General features: G+C 39.0%; 1 protein-coding gene across 1 annotated transcript in view; it reads right to left on the bottom strand.

The window, feature by feature from the left end:
* The window catches only part of LOC120313111 (protocadherin-15-like), a gene marked incomplete at its 3' end in the record, with an annotated part of 204,033 nt that overhangs the window by 158,909 nt on the left and 26,141 nt on the right, over window positions 1-18,983 (bottom strand). The window lies entirely within an intron of this gene.

Raw genomic sequence — 18,983 nt, forward strand, 5'->3', positions numbered from 1 at the left:
CTTTGTCTGCTTGTGTTGGTTTATATTGCTGGGGGTAACTTACAGTACTTGTACCTCCTTGTTCAGTTGGAAAAGTGTATAAACATGTGAAATGCATTTTACACATTATCTCAACCAAATGGGCTTTGTTCCTCTGTCAATGGCTTAAAGAACTGTTAACTGGGTTAATCTCAATGGCCATTATCCTAGATTCAATGTCCCATTAGGTGTAAAATAGCAGTTCTGTGAAGTTCAAATATTCCCCTTATGTAATTGGGTCATACAATTTATCATAGCTGTGCAAAATTTACAAAGTGAATTTTATTGGATACAAAACAATGAGTGAGTTAATACATTTAATTAAGCAATGGGTTATTTTAATCTTGGTTACTTACAGAAGCCAAAATACTTTGTTTCTACATTCATTAGACCAAATCTAAATATAATGAATGGCTTGGTTTGAAATGTAAAGTGAGGCTGTTATATTGGCTGTGTGACTTCTTTTTCCATGATTGTTAAACAATAACCATCAGGAGGCTTAATTTTTGGTATCCTATGTTAGTAACCTTACTGTCTCCTCTTTCCAATCATACTACGATTTTTCAGCCATATTTAAGATTTCATAAAGGTAATAGGCAAAATAAAATTTGATCATTTAAGGAATTCTGCTCATGGATCTGATCACAGAGGGGGATAAGTTTACATAACAACATGTTCTTGTAATGATATGATGCTTTTATTACAACAATTTGCCAGAATCTATGCACAGGGAGATTACAATTCCAGATATATGTTTTGCTTTGTTTCTGATGTAAGGGAAACTTTGAAGCAAAACTGAATACAAAAGGATTTTAATAGGCTTTGGAATTGAGTCAAACTAATTTTTAAACAATGACATGGTTTTCAGTGTTATAGTTTTCAAATTAAAACAAATTATCATAGCCATATACAGCAGTTACAACATTCTTCACTTTAAACAAATGACTTGGATAGGTCTAATATTGGTGACCAAAAATGCATTTGCCAGTCTACTATTTCAGTACAACTGTTACATCATACTTATCATAGTTTTATGGATATGTATTCCAGTTTTGGGGGAGGGTGACAAGTAAATATTCAGAGAAAATATCAAAAACATGAACTGAATTTCTGAATTCAAATAGGCATTGGTTCATTTCTGCCATTTCTTCAGCCATTTATTCATAGCTGTATAATAGCTATCAAAATTAATTGTATTAACTTCCTGTTAACTTGTTCATCATATTGGAATATTCAAAACCTTCCCTTCTTAAGGACATTTCTATTTAAATATAAATCAAAATCACCATCATCATTAAAACTGACTGTAGCTTTCCATTAATTTAAGCAAAAAGATGAAGAAAAATAGGGCACGAGAATGGTGCTCATTTGTAGCACGTAGTCACCATCTCTCCAGGAAATAAAAAGGAACCAGAGGAATGGAAATTTATTTATTTATCACAAACTGTACATGCTGTGATTTAATTATGGCAAAAGAAAGGAAGAAATAAGATGATCAAGTTGTTCATTTTTCATTTTTGGTGGATTTACAAAGCAATGATAACGCCATGATCAGTACAAACAAGTAAAACAGATCAAAGTTTCTAATTTTGCTATTTAACAGTAGGGTAAGTTGCATTAAAATGATACTTAAAATGATGCATGATTAAAGATAAAAATCTTGCTGCAATACAAAATTAATTGCAACCCATTCCTAGGCACTTCTTAAAAATGGGAGTTCCTAATTTTCCAGTAAAATGGATTTCACTGGGTTTCCTATTTCATTAATTTTGCATGAAAAGATCCATTCCTTTCACCTAATCCATTTAACCTACAGTGAAAATGGGTCAGAGATCAGGACCAAATCCAAGATTTGCATTGGGGAAGATGGTTTTAATCAATATATACTAATTAAAAGTGATAGTTTTCTGCTTTTCCTCTCTTCAAGGTTAGAAGAAAAACATCACATCTGAAATTAGTTATACTTCATATGAGTAAATGATCTCCAAATCTCTTCAGAAACATCTTCCTAAGTTAGCCATTCATCAAGGTAATGTCACTCCATGAAAATAGGTGGAGCCAACTTGAACGCCACATTTTGTGTCAAGAAATTGTTATTTAAAAATATTTCTAGGATTATAAAGTACTAATGATTTCCGCTCTTTAAACTGCATATCCCTGGAGCACGGTAGTTAGAATGCTGGGCAGGAGGTTAGCAAGCCCATGTTCAAGGCCCAAGAGTTGCCGTGAGATGGGGTTGAGCTCAGTGACGGGATTCAGATTTGTGAACAATCGGTTCTCTGTGTGAATGCCATTTCCAGAAATCCATTCTGGGCCTGGGCAACAAAAAATTAGCTACTGGTTCTGCCAAACTGGTGCAAACTGGCTTAATCCCACCACTGGTTGAGTTCTTGTTCTTCACTCCTGCCAGGGACATGAAAGGAGTCTATGGCAATGATGATGTCACCAGCTAATCCTTTTAACCCAGAAACAAACTGCAAACCCTGTCTGCCTTATAAGGTAGAACAGACCAAGAAACAGATGCCAAGCATGCCTAAAATTAATTTAAGAATGTACATACTGTAGTAATAGAATCTTTCAAGTTGGAATGTGAACCTTCTCCTCCTCTTTCTTCTATCTTTATGTGAATTTGAGGAGGTATCTGAGATGCTTTTAGATCTGTTTCCCCTCATCTGTGTTTCTGTAATATTTGTCTTGCTTGTTGTCACAGTAACACATTTTCTTTCTCTCTATCAAGATCATCCTCTTTACTCCTGTAGAATTCCTAAGTTCTTAAAAAAATAATCCTAGAACTTGGACTAAGCAATATGATACCTATATATTTTTTTGAATTAGGAGAAAGGTAAATAGAAACATGCAGATGAATAGACCAAATGCTTACAATTTCTTAGTAAGGCAGAGACTTGTGGTCTATGATAAATTCAGCATCAGTCACTCTCTCCGGTTACCAGCTAATACACACAGCTAATGGTTTTCTAAGCTTCCTTTCTAAATCCACTCCAGGTTGCAATTCCCTTATCCGGTATCCTTAGATGACCATATTCTGTACATTATCTTGTGACTGCAAGTGTCATCAACATAAAAAGGACCACATATTCTTTGCTTTAACTTAACACTCCATTTGATAACATTCCACCAATTCTCTATGCTACCAGTTATAATGCAGAAAAGAAGAGTCTAAAAGAAGAGTTAACATTACATTTTTTTCCAAAACCTGGTCAAAGAAAGGAACTATGTGTTTCTCTTGGAAGGTCTTGAAAGGCATCAGAAAATTCCAACTCTTATCCATTATAATTACCATCACTATATGATTATATTCAGCACAGTTACAATGTTAGCATTATTTTTTTTTTCAAAAATAAGATAACTAGCCATTCTCAAGACTGTTCCCATATTGACACATAAACACATATCATGAACCATCAGAATTGTAGAAGGTATTGGATGTGTCCTCCAGTCTGTGCCTTTTATTACCAACCCTCAATTTTTTTTTATGCTGCTATCGTGTCATTTTCACTGAGTAAGGATAAGTCTGGAAAAATGGAAGTGGGGACAATATCTCTTTCACATTATTTTACTAAATGTTCAAATTTCTTGTTTTTGCATTTTACAAAACACAGACAAAACAAATAAAAATACAGAACAACGTCCATTAAGTATTTCCCCTTTCACTGGTTTTTCTTTTAAAAAAACAAAAACACTGACAAGCTATAGAACATATGCAGCATTATACAGATCCATACTGTATATCCAAATCAGTTGAGTTTATAAGTAACATAATGTTAAGGGGACATTGCCTTATTAATTTCCTGTGTGAGTCAATTCAGAAGGACAGCTGTGAAAATTAGGATAAGCTTGCCATATCCCTTTACATTAGCCAAATTTTAGTACAATTCATCTGTATTGAAAATAGCATAAGAAACGCTTTCAGACTTTTCCTAGCTCTTCCTGTGGAGATCCAGTTTTAAAGTCTCTGAAAGGAATGACAATGAGCTTTAGACTGTATTCATTTAGGAAACTGTAGCATACTGTACATGTAGCTACACTCAATTTCTGGGCTGTGGTTTAGACTGTAAATTAGGCACTCTGTTAAGCAGCACTCAGAAATCTGTAGTTCAAAGATTCTAAAAATGAGATGGCAGAAATAAAAGGATCTTACAAAAAGTTGACCTTACGCAAAATGCTGACTGCGGACAATTTTCGTTTCGTCTTTAATGCAGGAAAGAATAAACTCTAAGTGAATAGGTAAAAAAAAAAAAGACCTTTTACCTACTAACATTTAAACTGAATCTCATTCTCTGGGAATTTTCTGAATGAAATATTTTGTACTCTCAAGAAACACTCCTCCCTTATTAAAAAAAAACTTTTCTCTTAAATATTTAATTCATGTTAATTAATATATGAACAGTGGAATCCTTGGTGCTCTCTGAGCTTGGTTGTTGCTGGATAATGAAACATTTGCAACCAAATAACCAAGTTCAGAGAGCACCAAGGACTCAGCAGTTGAATCCAGCTGAACAAGCTACACATGTTCTCTTCTATTGACAATATGAACATGCTGAGGAAATGAAGGACAATTTTCACATTATGCAGGGTGTTAAAAATCAACCATTTCCTTAGAAATACATTTAAAAATATTTTTCATATTTGATGTTATTCAAATAGTATCAAATAACATTTTTCAAATCCATCTGTGTCACATTTCCCAAAAATAGTGTGCAGTATGTGCCTAGGCTGAGGATAAGTGTTAAGTGAGGCTTATTTGTAATAGGACTCACTAATGCTTATGGTCCTGGATCTGTCAGAAGACATAGGAAAGAGATAAGCCACACACACTGGGTGGCAGACTTAGTAACTTTCTAAGAAGCTATCATGAGCACCATGCATATTTCTTCAACATGCTTTGAACTCATTCCTTCAGAGTTGAATAGAATGAAGCAGCCATCAAATAGAAGAAAACAATGGGTAAAAAAATATGAACAAGGGCAGTATGTGATGACATGAAGAAGAAGAAAAGAGAGAGAGAGCTGCTGACAGGCAAGTCAATTGCCCCCTGCTGGAATGTAAGCTCTGCTTTGAATCTGCTTGCCAATTTCTTTCCATTTTGTCATTGATCCAGGTCCTGCCATTTTTTTTCTTTCTCATTCAGCCACTATGCCATCCTTGTCTTAGAAAATTTTTGCCTCTGCATAATTACAATTATGAGAGCTGCCACCCATTTCTGCAGGCATTAAAAGTTGACTATCTTCACAAGAGAGAAAATCTACTTACAGATAATAGAAACTGACAGTTTTTAATTAAATGGGATGGTGAATAGAGATTAGTCCATACTACAGAGCCAACACAGAGTCCTATACTGAAGTTGAAAATTGAGGATGTGATTAAAAAAGGGCATTGCACTTGACATTGATCTCTCCCACAAAATGATTAAAATGATTGAACATCTGGTTAGCCAAACAAATATAAGTGAAAATCTCCCTGTTGAGCTTGCTGAAGCAAACTAACAATTTCAATTCTTAGAAAAAAATAGAGCATTTAAAAAAGTGAAACAGTGAGATCCTAGAGGTACATAATTACTGCTGTATAACCCATTACACACATTTATCTATGGTTCCATAGATAAAAATGTTGAGTAGAGAATCAATCTCCTTCTTCAGCATCCTGAAGGAAAATACTCAAACCAAATTTGGATACACTGATGACTTGGCCATAGCAGTACAAGGAAAACAAAGGGAGGTGGCTGACAGCCTCCTGTCCAAAGATGTTGAAAGTCTTGGGAAAATTCTTCACAGGCTCCTTCCTAGCACCAGCAAAGCAGTAACTACATGCTTCCACCTTAACAACAAACTAGCATATAAAGCCCCAAAGGACTACTTAAACAATAACAATAGCAATAACACTTAGAGTCTTAGACTTATATACTGCTTCACAGTGCTTTATAGTTCTCTCTAAGCAGTTTACAGAGTCAGCCTATTATGCTCAACAATCTGGGTTCTCATTTTACCGACTTTGGAAGGATGGGAGGCTGAGTCAACCTGGAGCCTGGTGAGATTCGAACTGCCAAATTGCAGTCAGTCAGCAGTCAGCAGAAGCAGCCTGCAGTACTGTATTCTACCATTGTGCCACCAGGGCTCTTATTAATAACTTACTCCTATGAACCCCAGACTCTTTCCTACAAAAAGCAAAAATCAATATTAGGAACAATATTCTCCAGATATTATGTGGAACTAAATGGGGAGCTTCAGCTGCCACCCTCATCAGTCATAGGGTTGGTCTACCCTGCAGCAGAATACTGTGCCCCTTTATGGCTTAATAGCTAGTAAGCTAGACACCAGACTCAATGACACCATGAGGATTATAAGCAGATGTATTAAAATCACTCCAACTTGCTGGCTTCCTGTTCTGAGCCATATAGCATTGCCAGCTTTACGAAGGCAAGAGGCATTAATGAGAGAATGCAGAAAAAAATATGAACTCACTCCTACCGGTGTTTGCCAACCTTCATCATTTATCAGCTGGAGGATTCAAATCGAGGAAGTCCCACTCTCCCACCCCTTGCTGGGACTTGCACAACATCTGCCCAACAACTTTAACATCAATTTCTGATGTAAAGACAAATGGGTTGCTGAATGCCGAGTTACAAGAAGACATATAAATGAACTCACAAAAAAGGTGCCAGGCTTTGAACTATCATGTCAGCAATGGACAATCCTGAATAAGATTCACACCTCACATGGCATCTGCTGTAACTCTCTGTATAAATGGGGCAGGGTATCCACTCCTCAGTGTGATTGCAGGGTCCCGTGTCAAATGGTGGATCACATCATGATAACTGTAAGCCAGGGGTGTGAAACTCGCTATATCACATGACATGTCATGACTTATTGTGACTTTTTTTCCATTGCAATGGGGTGGGCGCAGTTTCGCCATGACACATCTGATCTGCGGACTGGCAGTTTGACACCCGTGCTGTAAGGCATATACCGATCCAGTGTCTGATATTTTTAATTTAAACGATGCTGCTCTTCAGTGTATAGGTGGCCTAGACACTGATACGTGAACATATTTTTAACATTCATATTTTATTGGGTTCTATTAATCTAGCTGAAATGTTAATTTATGTTGCTAGTCCATGTATAATATGCCATACACTAAATAAATAAATCCCCAAACCTCACTGATTAGCTATTCAGTTATGTTTGCATTATTATTTGTGTACTGGAGCTCATTATGTAAAAAGCATCATCAGATTTCCTCTCAGCATTGACAATGAAACTATAGCCTGTTATTCTGGGATCTTAGAGGAAATCAATCACAATGCATTCCTGTAGAGAATGACTTATGCTAACATTTGTCAAACTAATTTTTGCATTCCAACTGTACAGCAGTTGGAAGCAGTTAAGCAGTGCAGAAATGTGGCTGCAGTTTAATGAAATTACACATTTAAAGCATATATTCTGAAAGTTCAACACATTATTTTAAGAGTAAATATGCATTTGATTACCATATATACAGATAAATTAGATATTTAAACATGCCCTATCTATTTAGATTTTTAAAAAGCAGCATACCCCAAAGAATGCAAAAACAATATTGATAAAAAAGTACATAGACAGAAAACATTCATTTCTATAATTTACCAACTTTTTCTTTCAGATATTATTAAAATAGATTTTATAGGCTAATATTAATGTAGTTTCTCAAGGCCATGTTTCTAAAGTTTTTCAAGGCCAAATTGCATCACTGGAAAGGGTCAAATGCCAGTAGTTAAATACTGTATATATACTAATATAGCTTTTATAATTTAAATTATCAATATATTTTGCTTGCTAAATATGAAAGGCGAGCTAAATCTTAATTCCATAATCAATTTCATGAATTGTTTTAACAGCCCTGATAACAAGTTTTACTCATGTTGCAATTTATCCAAGAACCAAAGTATTTCACAGTTTCAAAATTGTTAAGTTTATACATTATGGTGTGAGAATTAAGATATAAATTAGGGTGAAATCATGAAACCTCATTGGGTGATTTTGGCTAATTATTCACTCTATATATCTAACTTTCCTTATAGGACTAATTACTGTGGAGAAAACAAAAGAAAAGGAAATGCTATGTATGCCACATAGAGCATCTGAAGGAAAAAAGGCAGGATATAAATGTAATAAGTAATGTATTTGGGAAAAGGCATTCAAGCAGAGATGATGGAAAATATTCATTAGGTATAGTTCCATATAATATTTTAAATAGTAGAATGCAAAATATGCATATCTTAGGAAAACTTCATACAAAATGTATGGCTATATTCATAAAATCATGCAAAGCCATAATACAAGTGTCTGGATATGGTTTTAAAGCAGCTTTTAGCATCTGAAGCAGTTATGCTTTATTCAATGAACTGCTAAGAAGCAAACCATGTTTTAGTTAGATATGTGAACCCAGTCCATATTTTAAAATTATATGCAATAAACTGTTGATTATGTCCATTATTTAATTTACTTATTGTAATATTTGACACAGGCTAAACTTAACAGTTCCACACATTCCTGCCATGTTTTATTATGCTGAATGCTTAACAATATGCCTAAATAACAAGAAATTTAAAAGATCTGATTTGTTAAGTAGGAGAAAAATATTTGTGCCCTAATTATTGAATTAGGATACAGTAGTTCTTAACTTACAATCATTCATTTAGGGGCCTTTTGAGGTTACAACAGCCCAGAAAAAAATGACTTATGACTGTTTTTCACACTTATGACTATTGCAGCATCCCAATGGTCATGTGATCAACATTTGGACACTTGGTAACTGAAATTTATGATGGTTGCAGTGTCCCAAGGTGCTGTGATCACCTGCAACAAGCCAAGTAATTGGGAAAGATTCCCTTAACAACCATGTTACTAACTTAACAACTGCAATAATTCACTTAACAACTGTGGCAAGCAAGGTTGTAAAGTGGGGCAAAACTCATTTAACAACTGTCTTGCTTAGCAACAGAAATTTAAGACTCAATTGTGAGTCCTCAATTTAATATTTAAGCATGCTTTGATTATCATTCTATAATAGATTGTCCTGGGACATGTTGGTTTATCTCAGATCAGCTAAAAAACCAGAAAAAAAATGCAATTGTTCTTCCACTGAATTGAAGTTGAATGACTATATATAACACACAAACACACACACACATACATAAATACATATATAAAGATGGAAGATGAATTTCCTATGTTGTCTAATGCAATTTATATGTTATGGTAAAAACAGTCCTAAATGAAATAATAAGTTAAACTTTCTATCCATGGAGAGAACAGGAAAAAAAGTCATGTCAATAAAACTTTGATCAGAGAAAATATGATTTTTCTAGCCTTATATCTAAAAATTAACATCATACTTCTGAGAAAACATATGCAGAGAAAGCTGATTTATATTTACTTCAGCCAATATAGTTTTACCCCAATGCAGAAATTGCAATTTATATGACCCGAAGAGAAACCAGAGTATGTACTTTTTGGACTCAATATTAAGTAATTCCCACCAAGCAAAAATTTGACAACTGCAAGTAGTCTAATTATGTGGAACTAAAGATAATAAATGAGCTGTACCTACAAAGGTAAAAGTTAAATTTAGTTTAAGATAAGGTAGTGCAAAACTATAGGCCATTAAGTACAATCAAAAAGCTCATAAAATATACTCATGAAGGTGATATCCTTTGTTCACTGATGTTCTCTAGGACTTGGTACTTAAAATATATTATCTGTGACTTGGAAAATATGTAGTCTGAAGGCTACTGGCTATTGATAAATCAGTGGTCACTACATATCTAAAGGCAAGCAAGGAGAACTTTCAGTAGTGTATCCCAACATAACGGATGTCAATCTGCACATTCAGAAATCCTATTTCTTTCACAATAGGAAATTAAAATAGAGAAGAATGACTTTTCCTTTTATTTCTGGAATGTTTTATATCTCTTATTCTGATCTGTTTTAGAAAGTGATTGGGGACAAAGGACAAGTATTGTGTCCAGGTCAACAGTGACCTAATTAGATAAGGAGAAAGAACACAAGGTATCCCTTGACAGAGAGGTGGAAGAGGGCTTTCTATTCAAAAAAAAAAAAAGTGGTGGACTGGAAGAATATGTGAAAGGAATCCATAAACTCAATTGTCTTAGTTATGAACAGCTATTATCATATGGGAAGCAATGGGAACAATGACAGTTTGTGAAGACCTCCATGGAATCCCTTCACAGAACTTGTAATTGCAAAGAACTTTCATTGGAATTTGACATGGGTTATCTTAGAATTTTCTCATTCTCATTGTTTTATATGCTGTCTACTCTGAGATTTTGCCTGTGTGCTTAGGGAACCTGAATTGAATTTAGGATTTTGAGATAATCCTAATTGATTTATAGCAGTCTTAAACCAAAGCTATTTATGAAGCCTGGAGTATATGTTCCTAACACAAGTGCAAAATGAAATAATACAAAGAAAACATCTAACTTGTAAAGGACAAGAGAGAGGAGCAAAATCATCTTTTTAACTGACTTGGAGCAGAACAACTGACTTTGAGCAGATTTGTTTGAGTTGAAGAATTGTATTTGTAGTTGTTGACCAGCCAGAAGTTTAAACAAAGTAACCAAGGCAAGATAGAACTGAAATATTTTCCCACTTGAACCTTTTGTTATATGAGTGGATGTGTATATTTAACATTAGTACTCTTTCCCAATTTGAAACAAAACCTCCAAAATTAAGAATCATAGAAAGCATGTAGGCAATCAGAGGAAAAGAATGTAGAATCCATGGAGAAAATATCCTTTAATATCCCTTCATCAGGCAGTATAATTATAAATTCCAGCACAGGGGACAAAATGTGGGTAACAGAGTGAGAGAGAGAGAGAGAGAGAGAAGGAATAAAAATGATCTTTCATGCCACTATTAATACTGGGCATTTAAATGCCCTAGTGTCATAATTAATATTTTTCAGAGCGTCTTCAAAATAATGTACTTGTTAGCTTTGCTATTTCAGTGAAGAATAATTGGTAAACTAAGCCTCAATCTATCAACAAAAGCTATTAAAGACCACAAAGTACTCCAGGTTTGACTGATTAATCATTCGGGGGGGGGGGGGAATATAGCCATTTAGATATAACAGATAAGTATTTGCAAAGTAAATTTTTTGTCATATGATATTACTGGCTAAATATTGTAAACAAATGTGAATTAAAACATTAATACTGAAGCCTCAGAAGAGCAAATCTGAGTGAAGCAACTTAGCTGTATTTACATCTGCATGGAGGGGTTTTGTTTTAGCTTATTTGACATGGTATTGATTCTGAAATTGTGTTTGAGACCTATTAACTGAAAAACAAATGAAAACATTTGATTTAATACATTTATAAGTTACAATGGGGTTCCATTTATCTGGCAATACACCAATTCACTAAAATGATTTTGGAGTCTTCACCTTTTCATTTTTTTTCAAATAGCTGCTCAACAATTAACATAGAAGTGGGAGCAGAAGTAATGCAGCAGTCTTTATTCTAGAGACTTCCAGAATTCCACAGCCAGTTTGAGGCTGAAAAACAGTGTCTTAGATCAGAGGTCCCCAACCTTTTGGGCATCAGGGACTAGTTACATGGAGAGAGGTTTTTCTGCGGATCGGAGGGTGCATGTTTTGTGTGCTGCCTGCATCCTGCAGATGGGGCTTTGCTTGTTTGTGTGGACCGGTTGCTGGCATGCCACAGCCCAGTACCAGTCCATGGACCAGGGGTTGGGGACTCCTGTCTTAGATGATTAAGAATAAGTTGCTCCAGAATTGCTGTCCCTTTCTGGAGACTATGTGTGAGAAGTTCAAAAATTCTTAACATGTTTTCCCAACCCATCCAACTTTCTTCCAATATAAACATCTCAATGGGATTGTGCACTGTTGACCAGACACTTATTTAAGTTATTTAGGCACTCAATCGAGGTAATTTCCTTACCCTATCCTCCCCTTATTTTGAGATATATATATATATATTGTGAAACATTGGGATAGATTATAAAAAGTCTTAAAAGCAGAGATCTATTATATATTTCCTGTTTTTTAAGATAAACAAATGGAAGCTTCGCAGCAAATTGACTTTCTCTGCAACAAAACAACAAGTTTGAGTTGTTGCTTTTTAGTGTTTCACATGTGAAGGAAAAGCAGAGTTTCAGAATTTCTGGAAACAAATTCCTGGAAAATACACTTTTAATTTAAGGAGCTGCTAACAGGTGCTATGTGTGTGCCCATGCAAATTGTAAAGTACTTTTACTTTTCAAAACTAAACTACAGCATACTAATATTAATTTGCAAATGGCCAGATGAATGCATGTGACATGCATTGAAAAGAGAGAGGGGGGAGGGAGGGAGGGAGGGAGAGAGAGAGGGGGAGAGGGGAAGCAATTCATTTTTGTTCACTTTTGTGTACCGTGAGTGTTCTCTTTTAGAATCAGAGGCATCAAAGCAAGGCAGGAGTAATAAACACAACTTCTTTACTGAGATCACAAACAGAACAGAACAGCAAAGAAAATGGTGCTGGCCCTTTTATACTCCCTTTGCAGGGACAGCATCAGCCTATCAATGCAAGGCTAGTCTCCCACCTTGCACATGCTCACAAGGCTGGAGACAGCCTGTCTGGTCCCAGGCAACCACATGGTCTGCTCAGGCCTTCTGCAGCCTCCTGAGCCTGCTGAGTCATTCAGCAAGCTCAGGACATAACACCCCTCCCTCCTTGGATAAAACAATAAGTGAATACTTACTGTTTTTATAGCAGCATACATATACATGTTTTCAATTAAGCATGTTGTTATTTCTAACACAATGATGCCTGCACGCAGGCAGACCCAGTCATGACATTTCTCATATTTACAAGTATACCACATATTGTTTAATACTATCAAACAAAACACCCCAACTCTGAGTGTGCCCTGAGTTCAAGAGAACCATTAAGCCTCCCTTACATTCTATTTTTTTACAAGACTATTAGGCCTGTCCTGGAATTGACAAGAACCTTACATAGTCTTGTAAATGCTTGGGGGGACCCCTTGCTCGCTCTGATCTTCTTAGAGCTGTTGTGGGTGCCTGGCCTGCGAGCTCACCTGCCAGGCTTGGCAGACCAGGACATAGATGCCCCCTTGAATCCGGCGACCCTCCATCGTACTGACTGGCCAGAGCCTGTAACCCCAGACCAGAGTTCATTGGTGGGGTGGAATTCCCCAAGTCCACAATGAACCCCTCTTGGGAGCACTGTCCTGTGAGCCCAAGACCAGCAGATGGAGAAGCCTGTAGTGCCAGTTGACTGGTCAAATCCATAGACCCAGTGCCCGAGTCAGGAGCCACCTCGTAAACAGAACTCCCTTCTGGAGCCAGTGTATCCCCACTTTCGTAGAGAGACTATGGTCCACAATCGTAATCGTGGTCTTCCCCCCCCCCCCGAGAGCAGAGCCAGGAGCGGAAGTGTTGCTGGGAAGCCTCCAGCGTAGTTGATCGATATGCCACCTTAACACATGACCATCGTTCAAGGCCTCTTTGTATGACAGTGGCCCAGAGACCTTGCATACCACTGGGGTTATTCAGAGATGTCCATGTCCATAGTTCCTTGCCCAGACCAGATCGCCCACCTGTAGTCTCCTAGGTGCCCACGGCTGTGACACCTGTAAAGCCACCCGATCTGGGTGCAACCTGTCCAGTTTGGTAATGAGTCTGCGACCCCAGCGGAGTTCAGCTAGGCTCTTCCCAGTGGCAGTACAAGGTGTGGTGCGGTGGCAAAGAAGAAAGTCAGCTAACCTGTGATGCCAGTTGCCGTGAGTGATTCTCTTTAAAGCATCTTTGGTAGTACGCACCATACGCTCAGCCTAGCCATTGGAAGCTGGATGGAACGGCGCAGATGTGGCATGCCGGATGATGTTGGCTTGAAGAAAAGCCTGAAACTCAGAAGACATGAATTGGGGTCCGTTGTCAGAGACAAGGACATCTGGAAGACCATGAGAGGCGAAGATTCCTCTCAGCACCTGGATGGTCCTAGCAGTAGTAGTGGAGGAGACAGGAACAATCTCTAACCACTTGGAATGGCTGTCCATGAGGAGAAGGAAAAATTGCCCCCGAAAGGGCCCAGCGTAGTCGATGTGTACCCTTGACCATGGAATATGTGTCTCCTCCCACCTATGTACAGGGGCCTGGGGCATTTCAGGCCTTGACTGTTGGCACACTTGGCACCCATGAACCTGGGTCTCGATCTCTTTATCTAGCCCAGGTCATGAGAGATGGCTGCGTGCAAGCACTTTCATCCAGACTATTCCCGGATGTCCCTCATGCAGAGAGAGCAAGAATCTAGTCCTCAATGAGGCTGGGATGACTACCTTGCTACCCCATAGGATACACCCCTTGAAAGTGGAAAGATCGTGCTTTCTTTGCCAGAAACTCTGGAATTCTGCACCAGGACACGTGTCAGGCCATCCTGACAACACCCATGTCAGCACGCGTGTAAGCGTGTGATCAGTGGCAGTTTCTGCAGCCACGTCCCTAGCATTGAGGGGAGATTCAGGCAATTCCTGAATGGAGAGAATGTGAAGAGCAGGAGCAGGATCTGCCTCTACCTGCTGTAGAGGTAATTTACTGAGGCCATCTGCATGGCCCATTTCTTTACCTGGTTTGTGAAACAGGGTGAAGTCATATGCTGACAGGAAAATGGACCATCTCAGCATTCGTGGAGATATTATGTGAGGGGTTTGTTTGTTTGTTGTAAACAAGCCCAGCAGAGGTTTATGGTCTGTGTAGACCGTGAAGTGGTGGCCATATAAGAAATCATGGAATTTCTTTATGCCAGCCACTATTGCCAAGGCTTCTCTGTCAATCTGAGCATAATTACACTCTGCAGATGAGAGAGTCCTGGAATAGTGGGCCACAGGGACTTGTGTCCCATCAGCCTTGAGGTGGCTCACACAGCCCCAACCCCATAAGGGGATGCATCACAGGCTATGCATACAGGCAATTGCTCATTGAAATGAGCTAACATAGCACTTGAGGCCAGCAAGGCCTTGGCTTCTGAAAAACTCTTTTCATGGACTTGTGTCCACTGCCAAGGAGCCTGTTTATCCAAGAGCTGGTATAAGGGCTCAGCCACTGCGGCCTTGTGAGGTAGAAATGCATGGTAGAAGTTTAACAGTCCTAGAAAAGCCTGAAGTTCACTTTTGGATTTGGGACTTGGGGCCTGCTGAATTGCTTTGAGCTTGGATTCAGCAGGATGGATGCCTTCAGCATCAATACAGAAGTCCAGAAATTCAGTGGAGGTAACTCCAATCTTACATTTGTCTTGCTTCAGCTTCAGCCCTGCTTGGCAGAAATGTAGCAAGACAGCCCTCAGCCTTTCAGCTAAGTTCCCAGATGATTCCCCAGCAATGAGGATGTCATCAAAGTAGGGACAGACCCCAGGAATACCATGGAGCATTCACTCCATCACACTTTGGAATATTCCAGGGGCCACATTAACCTCAAACTGCAGCCTTTTTACTTTAAAGACTCCCCGGTGCATCACAATTGTTTGGGCCTCAGCCGTTGCCTCATCAACAGGTAGCTGTTGATAGGCCTGAGCCAAATCAAGCTTTGCAAAGATCCCCCCCCCTTGAGTGAGGCCAGAATGTGGCTCATCACAGGCACAGGGTAGGCATGCTGCTGCAATGCCTTATTAAATGTACATTTAAGTCCGCACAAATTCAGATTTCTCCATTGGCCTTCAGTGGCGTGACTATAGGGGTTTCCCATGGACTAGATGCCCTGCAGGAGCAGCTCTGCATCTATTTTGTTCTTTAGGGCAAAAGGCACCCTTCGGGGCTTGATCCTGATGGGTGCGATGGCTGGGTCTAAGCGTAAAGCAATGGGAGGCCCCTTGTACGAGCCAAGCTCTGAACTGAACACATAAGCAAACTCCTTGCAAACTTCTTCAAGGCCTGACATTTGCAGATTGTGAAGTCCAGTCACTTGAATTCCAAGGCCTCGAACTAATCGAATCCAATAAGACTCGTACGATCACCCCCAACTACCACCACGTCTAGCAGCCCTTCAAAAGTCCTATGCTGCACCTTGAGCGTGGCCTCCCCTTTCACACTGACTCTGGAATTCTGGAAGTCAGTAAGAATTAAATTTGAAGGCCTGAGTTTAACTCGTAGGCCATTTCTGCTGCAAATCTTTTTAAAAGTGTCTAAGGAAATGATCGATAGAGCAGACCCTGTGTCCAACTCCATTGACAAGGGAACCCCTTGCAACTTCACGTCAATGTGAAGTTTCTTTTTAAGTGACCTGTGAACCCTGGTTTTGAAAACGGCCCTACGGGATGCGCAGAAGCCCACCCTGTTTTGGCTGGGGACCTTGGTACCTTGCAGAGGCAATTCTTCTGGAGACCGTTCCTTCTGGTGACCCAAACAGATAGAGGCAATGTGGCCTTGCTTTCCACATGCCTGGCAGATAGTGGAGCGGAACCGGCAGTTAGAGCACTTGTGGTGTCCTCCACACCCAAAATACCAAGGGAATGAGGTTGTCTGTTGTCTACCTTCCTGAAGCCTTCTTTCTGCTTGCTGCTGAAGCCTGTCTACCTCCAACTCTGGATCCTCTTCTGGAATCTCCCAAACGACCTCATGGTGGACGGTGCTAGGCGTTGGGGGGTTCTTGTCAAGCCGCACGGCCTTCACAACTCCTCCCGCTGCTTCTTCAGCTGCAATCTCTCTCAAAGCATCTTGAAATGAGACATCTTCTTTTACAAAATTTTTCTGTTGCAGCTCACAACTTCGTAGGCTGCAAACCAAGCGATCCCGGAGCCTCTCTTCTAGATCCTTAAATGTACATGGCCTAACTGCTTGTCTTAAGGCAGCAACAAAGTCCGCAGCAGACTCACCAGGCCTCTGATCCCTCTGCTCAAAGGCGTGCCTCCATGCAATTACTGAGAGCTTGGGTTCGAAGTGCTCTCGCAGCATCCTTTTTAAGTCAGCATACAAAATTGATTCCAGTGGTGCTGGGGCTACAAGATTCTCTACAATATCAAAAGTCTCTTCCCTCAGACACATAGCAATGTAGCAGCTTTAAGGCCGTCTTCTTGGATCTTATTTACTCGAAAGTAATTCTCTACTCGAGCCACGTAGGAGCTCCAGCACTCAGAGTGAGAAGTATCAAATTCCGATAGATGGCCTAGCTTTGACAGCGTTACAGTCTGGAGCCTCTTCTATGCCTCTCGCTGCAAGGTATGAGAAGGGGTCCCATGAAGCCGAGCTCACCTCCAGCATTCTCGTACTGGCAGGCAATCGCTTCCTCCGGACGCCGAACTTCTCCTCTGGTAAGTCAGCTTAGCTTCTCCTGTTGTTCTTCTTGCAGCCAATCCCACCTTTGTCGCCAATGTTCTGTTTTAGAATCAAAGGCATCAAAGCGAGGCAGGAGTAACAAACAAAACTTCTTTATTGAGATCACAAACAGAATAGAACAGCAAAGAAAATGGTGCTGGCCCTTTTATACTCCCTTTGCAGGGACAGCATCAGCCTATCAATGCAAGGCTAGTCTCCCACCTTGCACATGCTCACAAGGCTGGAGACAGCCTGTCTGGTCCCAGGCAACCACATGGTCTGCCCAGGCCTTCTGCAGCCTCTTGAGCCTGCTGAGTCATTCAGCAGGCCCAGGACATAACAGTGACGATAAGGATACTTTTATTTTAAGCCAACAGATATAGAAACTCAGGGAATAAGATATTGTTTGCCCATTTTTAAGCTCTTCTACTAGTTAGCTGGAAAAATAACTCACAGTGTGCCCCACCTGTTTCTCAGTGTTCTCAGAAGAAACACAGATGATTGTTTGAATGCTTCAAACTGGCCTATGACTGGAAACAGGATGAAATAATTGCTATGCTATTTGAATGCACATTCATATTTATGTCAGATTTTCCCAGGTATTGATCAGATTTTTTGCAGTCATTTCATCTCATGACCCAGAAAATCTTCCTCAGCAATTCAGATCTGTAGGTTGCCTTGCAACACTTGTAGTTTCTGCAAGATTTGGACCTGGGGGTTGAATGGCACTTGGATGTTTCCTGGGAGATGTTGTTTAATTGGAATGATGTTGTTTCTATTTTGATTGATTGATTTTGATTGCAATGTGCAGATGCCTGACTATGATGTATTGACTACTGCAGGTCATTTGTTATTTTGTATTGAGCTTATCTTGGCTTTATGCCTCTAGCAGATTTATAAATGTATATATTTGTGAGAATATGATCTTGTGTTTCCCTCTAGTCTTTTGTGCTTTACCTCATTCGTCAAAATATTTTACAAACAGCAAGATGAATGGCAGATCTAACCACTTGCTTTATTCTTACACTGTAATAATATAGAGATTGCTTTTATTTCATTTATTTGTATTGTGCCATTATTATTTTTATGAATAATCCAAGGTGGAGAACATATCCAACACACCTTCCTCCTCCTATTTTCCCCACAACAACCCTGTGAAGTGCATTAGGCTGGTTGTTGTGAAGATTCTGATGAAAGGCAGGTGAGATCCAAATGTTTCAGGTGATGTTTTATTACTACTACTAGTTACCACAGACTGAAACATTTTAGATTGTATAACTATAGAGAAAAATGAAGAAATAGGTTTTAGAGGCTATACAATGTGTAGTCTCTGAGTCCATCTTGATTCTTTTGGTCTTCAAAAGAATCTGAAGCTAAAACTCTAATTTTCTTACCAACAAAAATCTTGTGGAATAATTTTCCAAAGTTAGTCTATAATTAGGGTCACTCTGCCTACTATGTGTGAGCGCTTCTTACCAGCTTTGTTTTTACAAGTGTTTTTGCTCCTTGGAGTCTCATCTGAAAGAGTGCTGTCAGCTTGTTGCCTATATCTCCATTGTAAATTGTTTGTGTATGATAGCAAAGATCAGGAGTCTGGTAGCACCTTTTCTGACAAACAGA

This window comes from Crotalus tigris, unplaced genomic scaffold (genome assembly GCF_016545835.1).
Source record: "Crotalus tigris isolate CLP2741 ecotype Arizona unplaced genomic scaffold, ASM1654583v1 scf7180000018574.274189, whole genome shotgun sequence".
NCBI classification, from domain to species: Eukaryota; Metazoa; Chordata; class Lepidosauria; order Squamata; family Viperidae; genus Crotalus; species Crotalus tigris.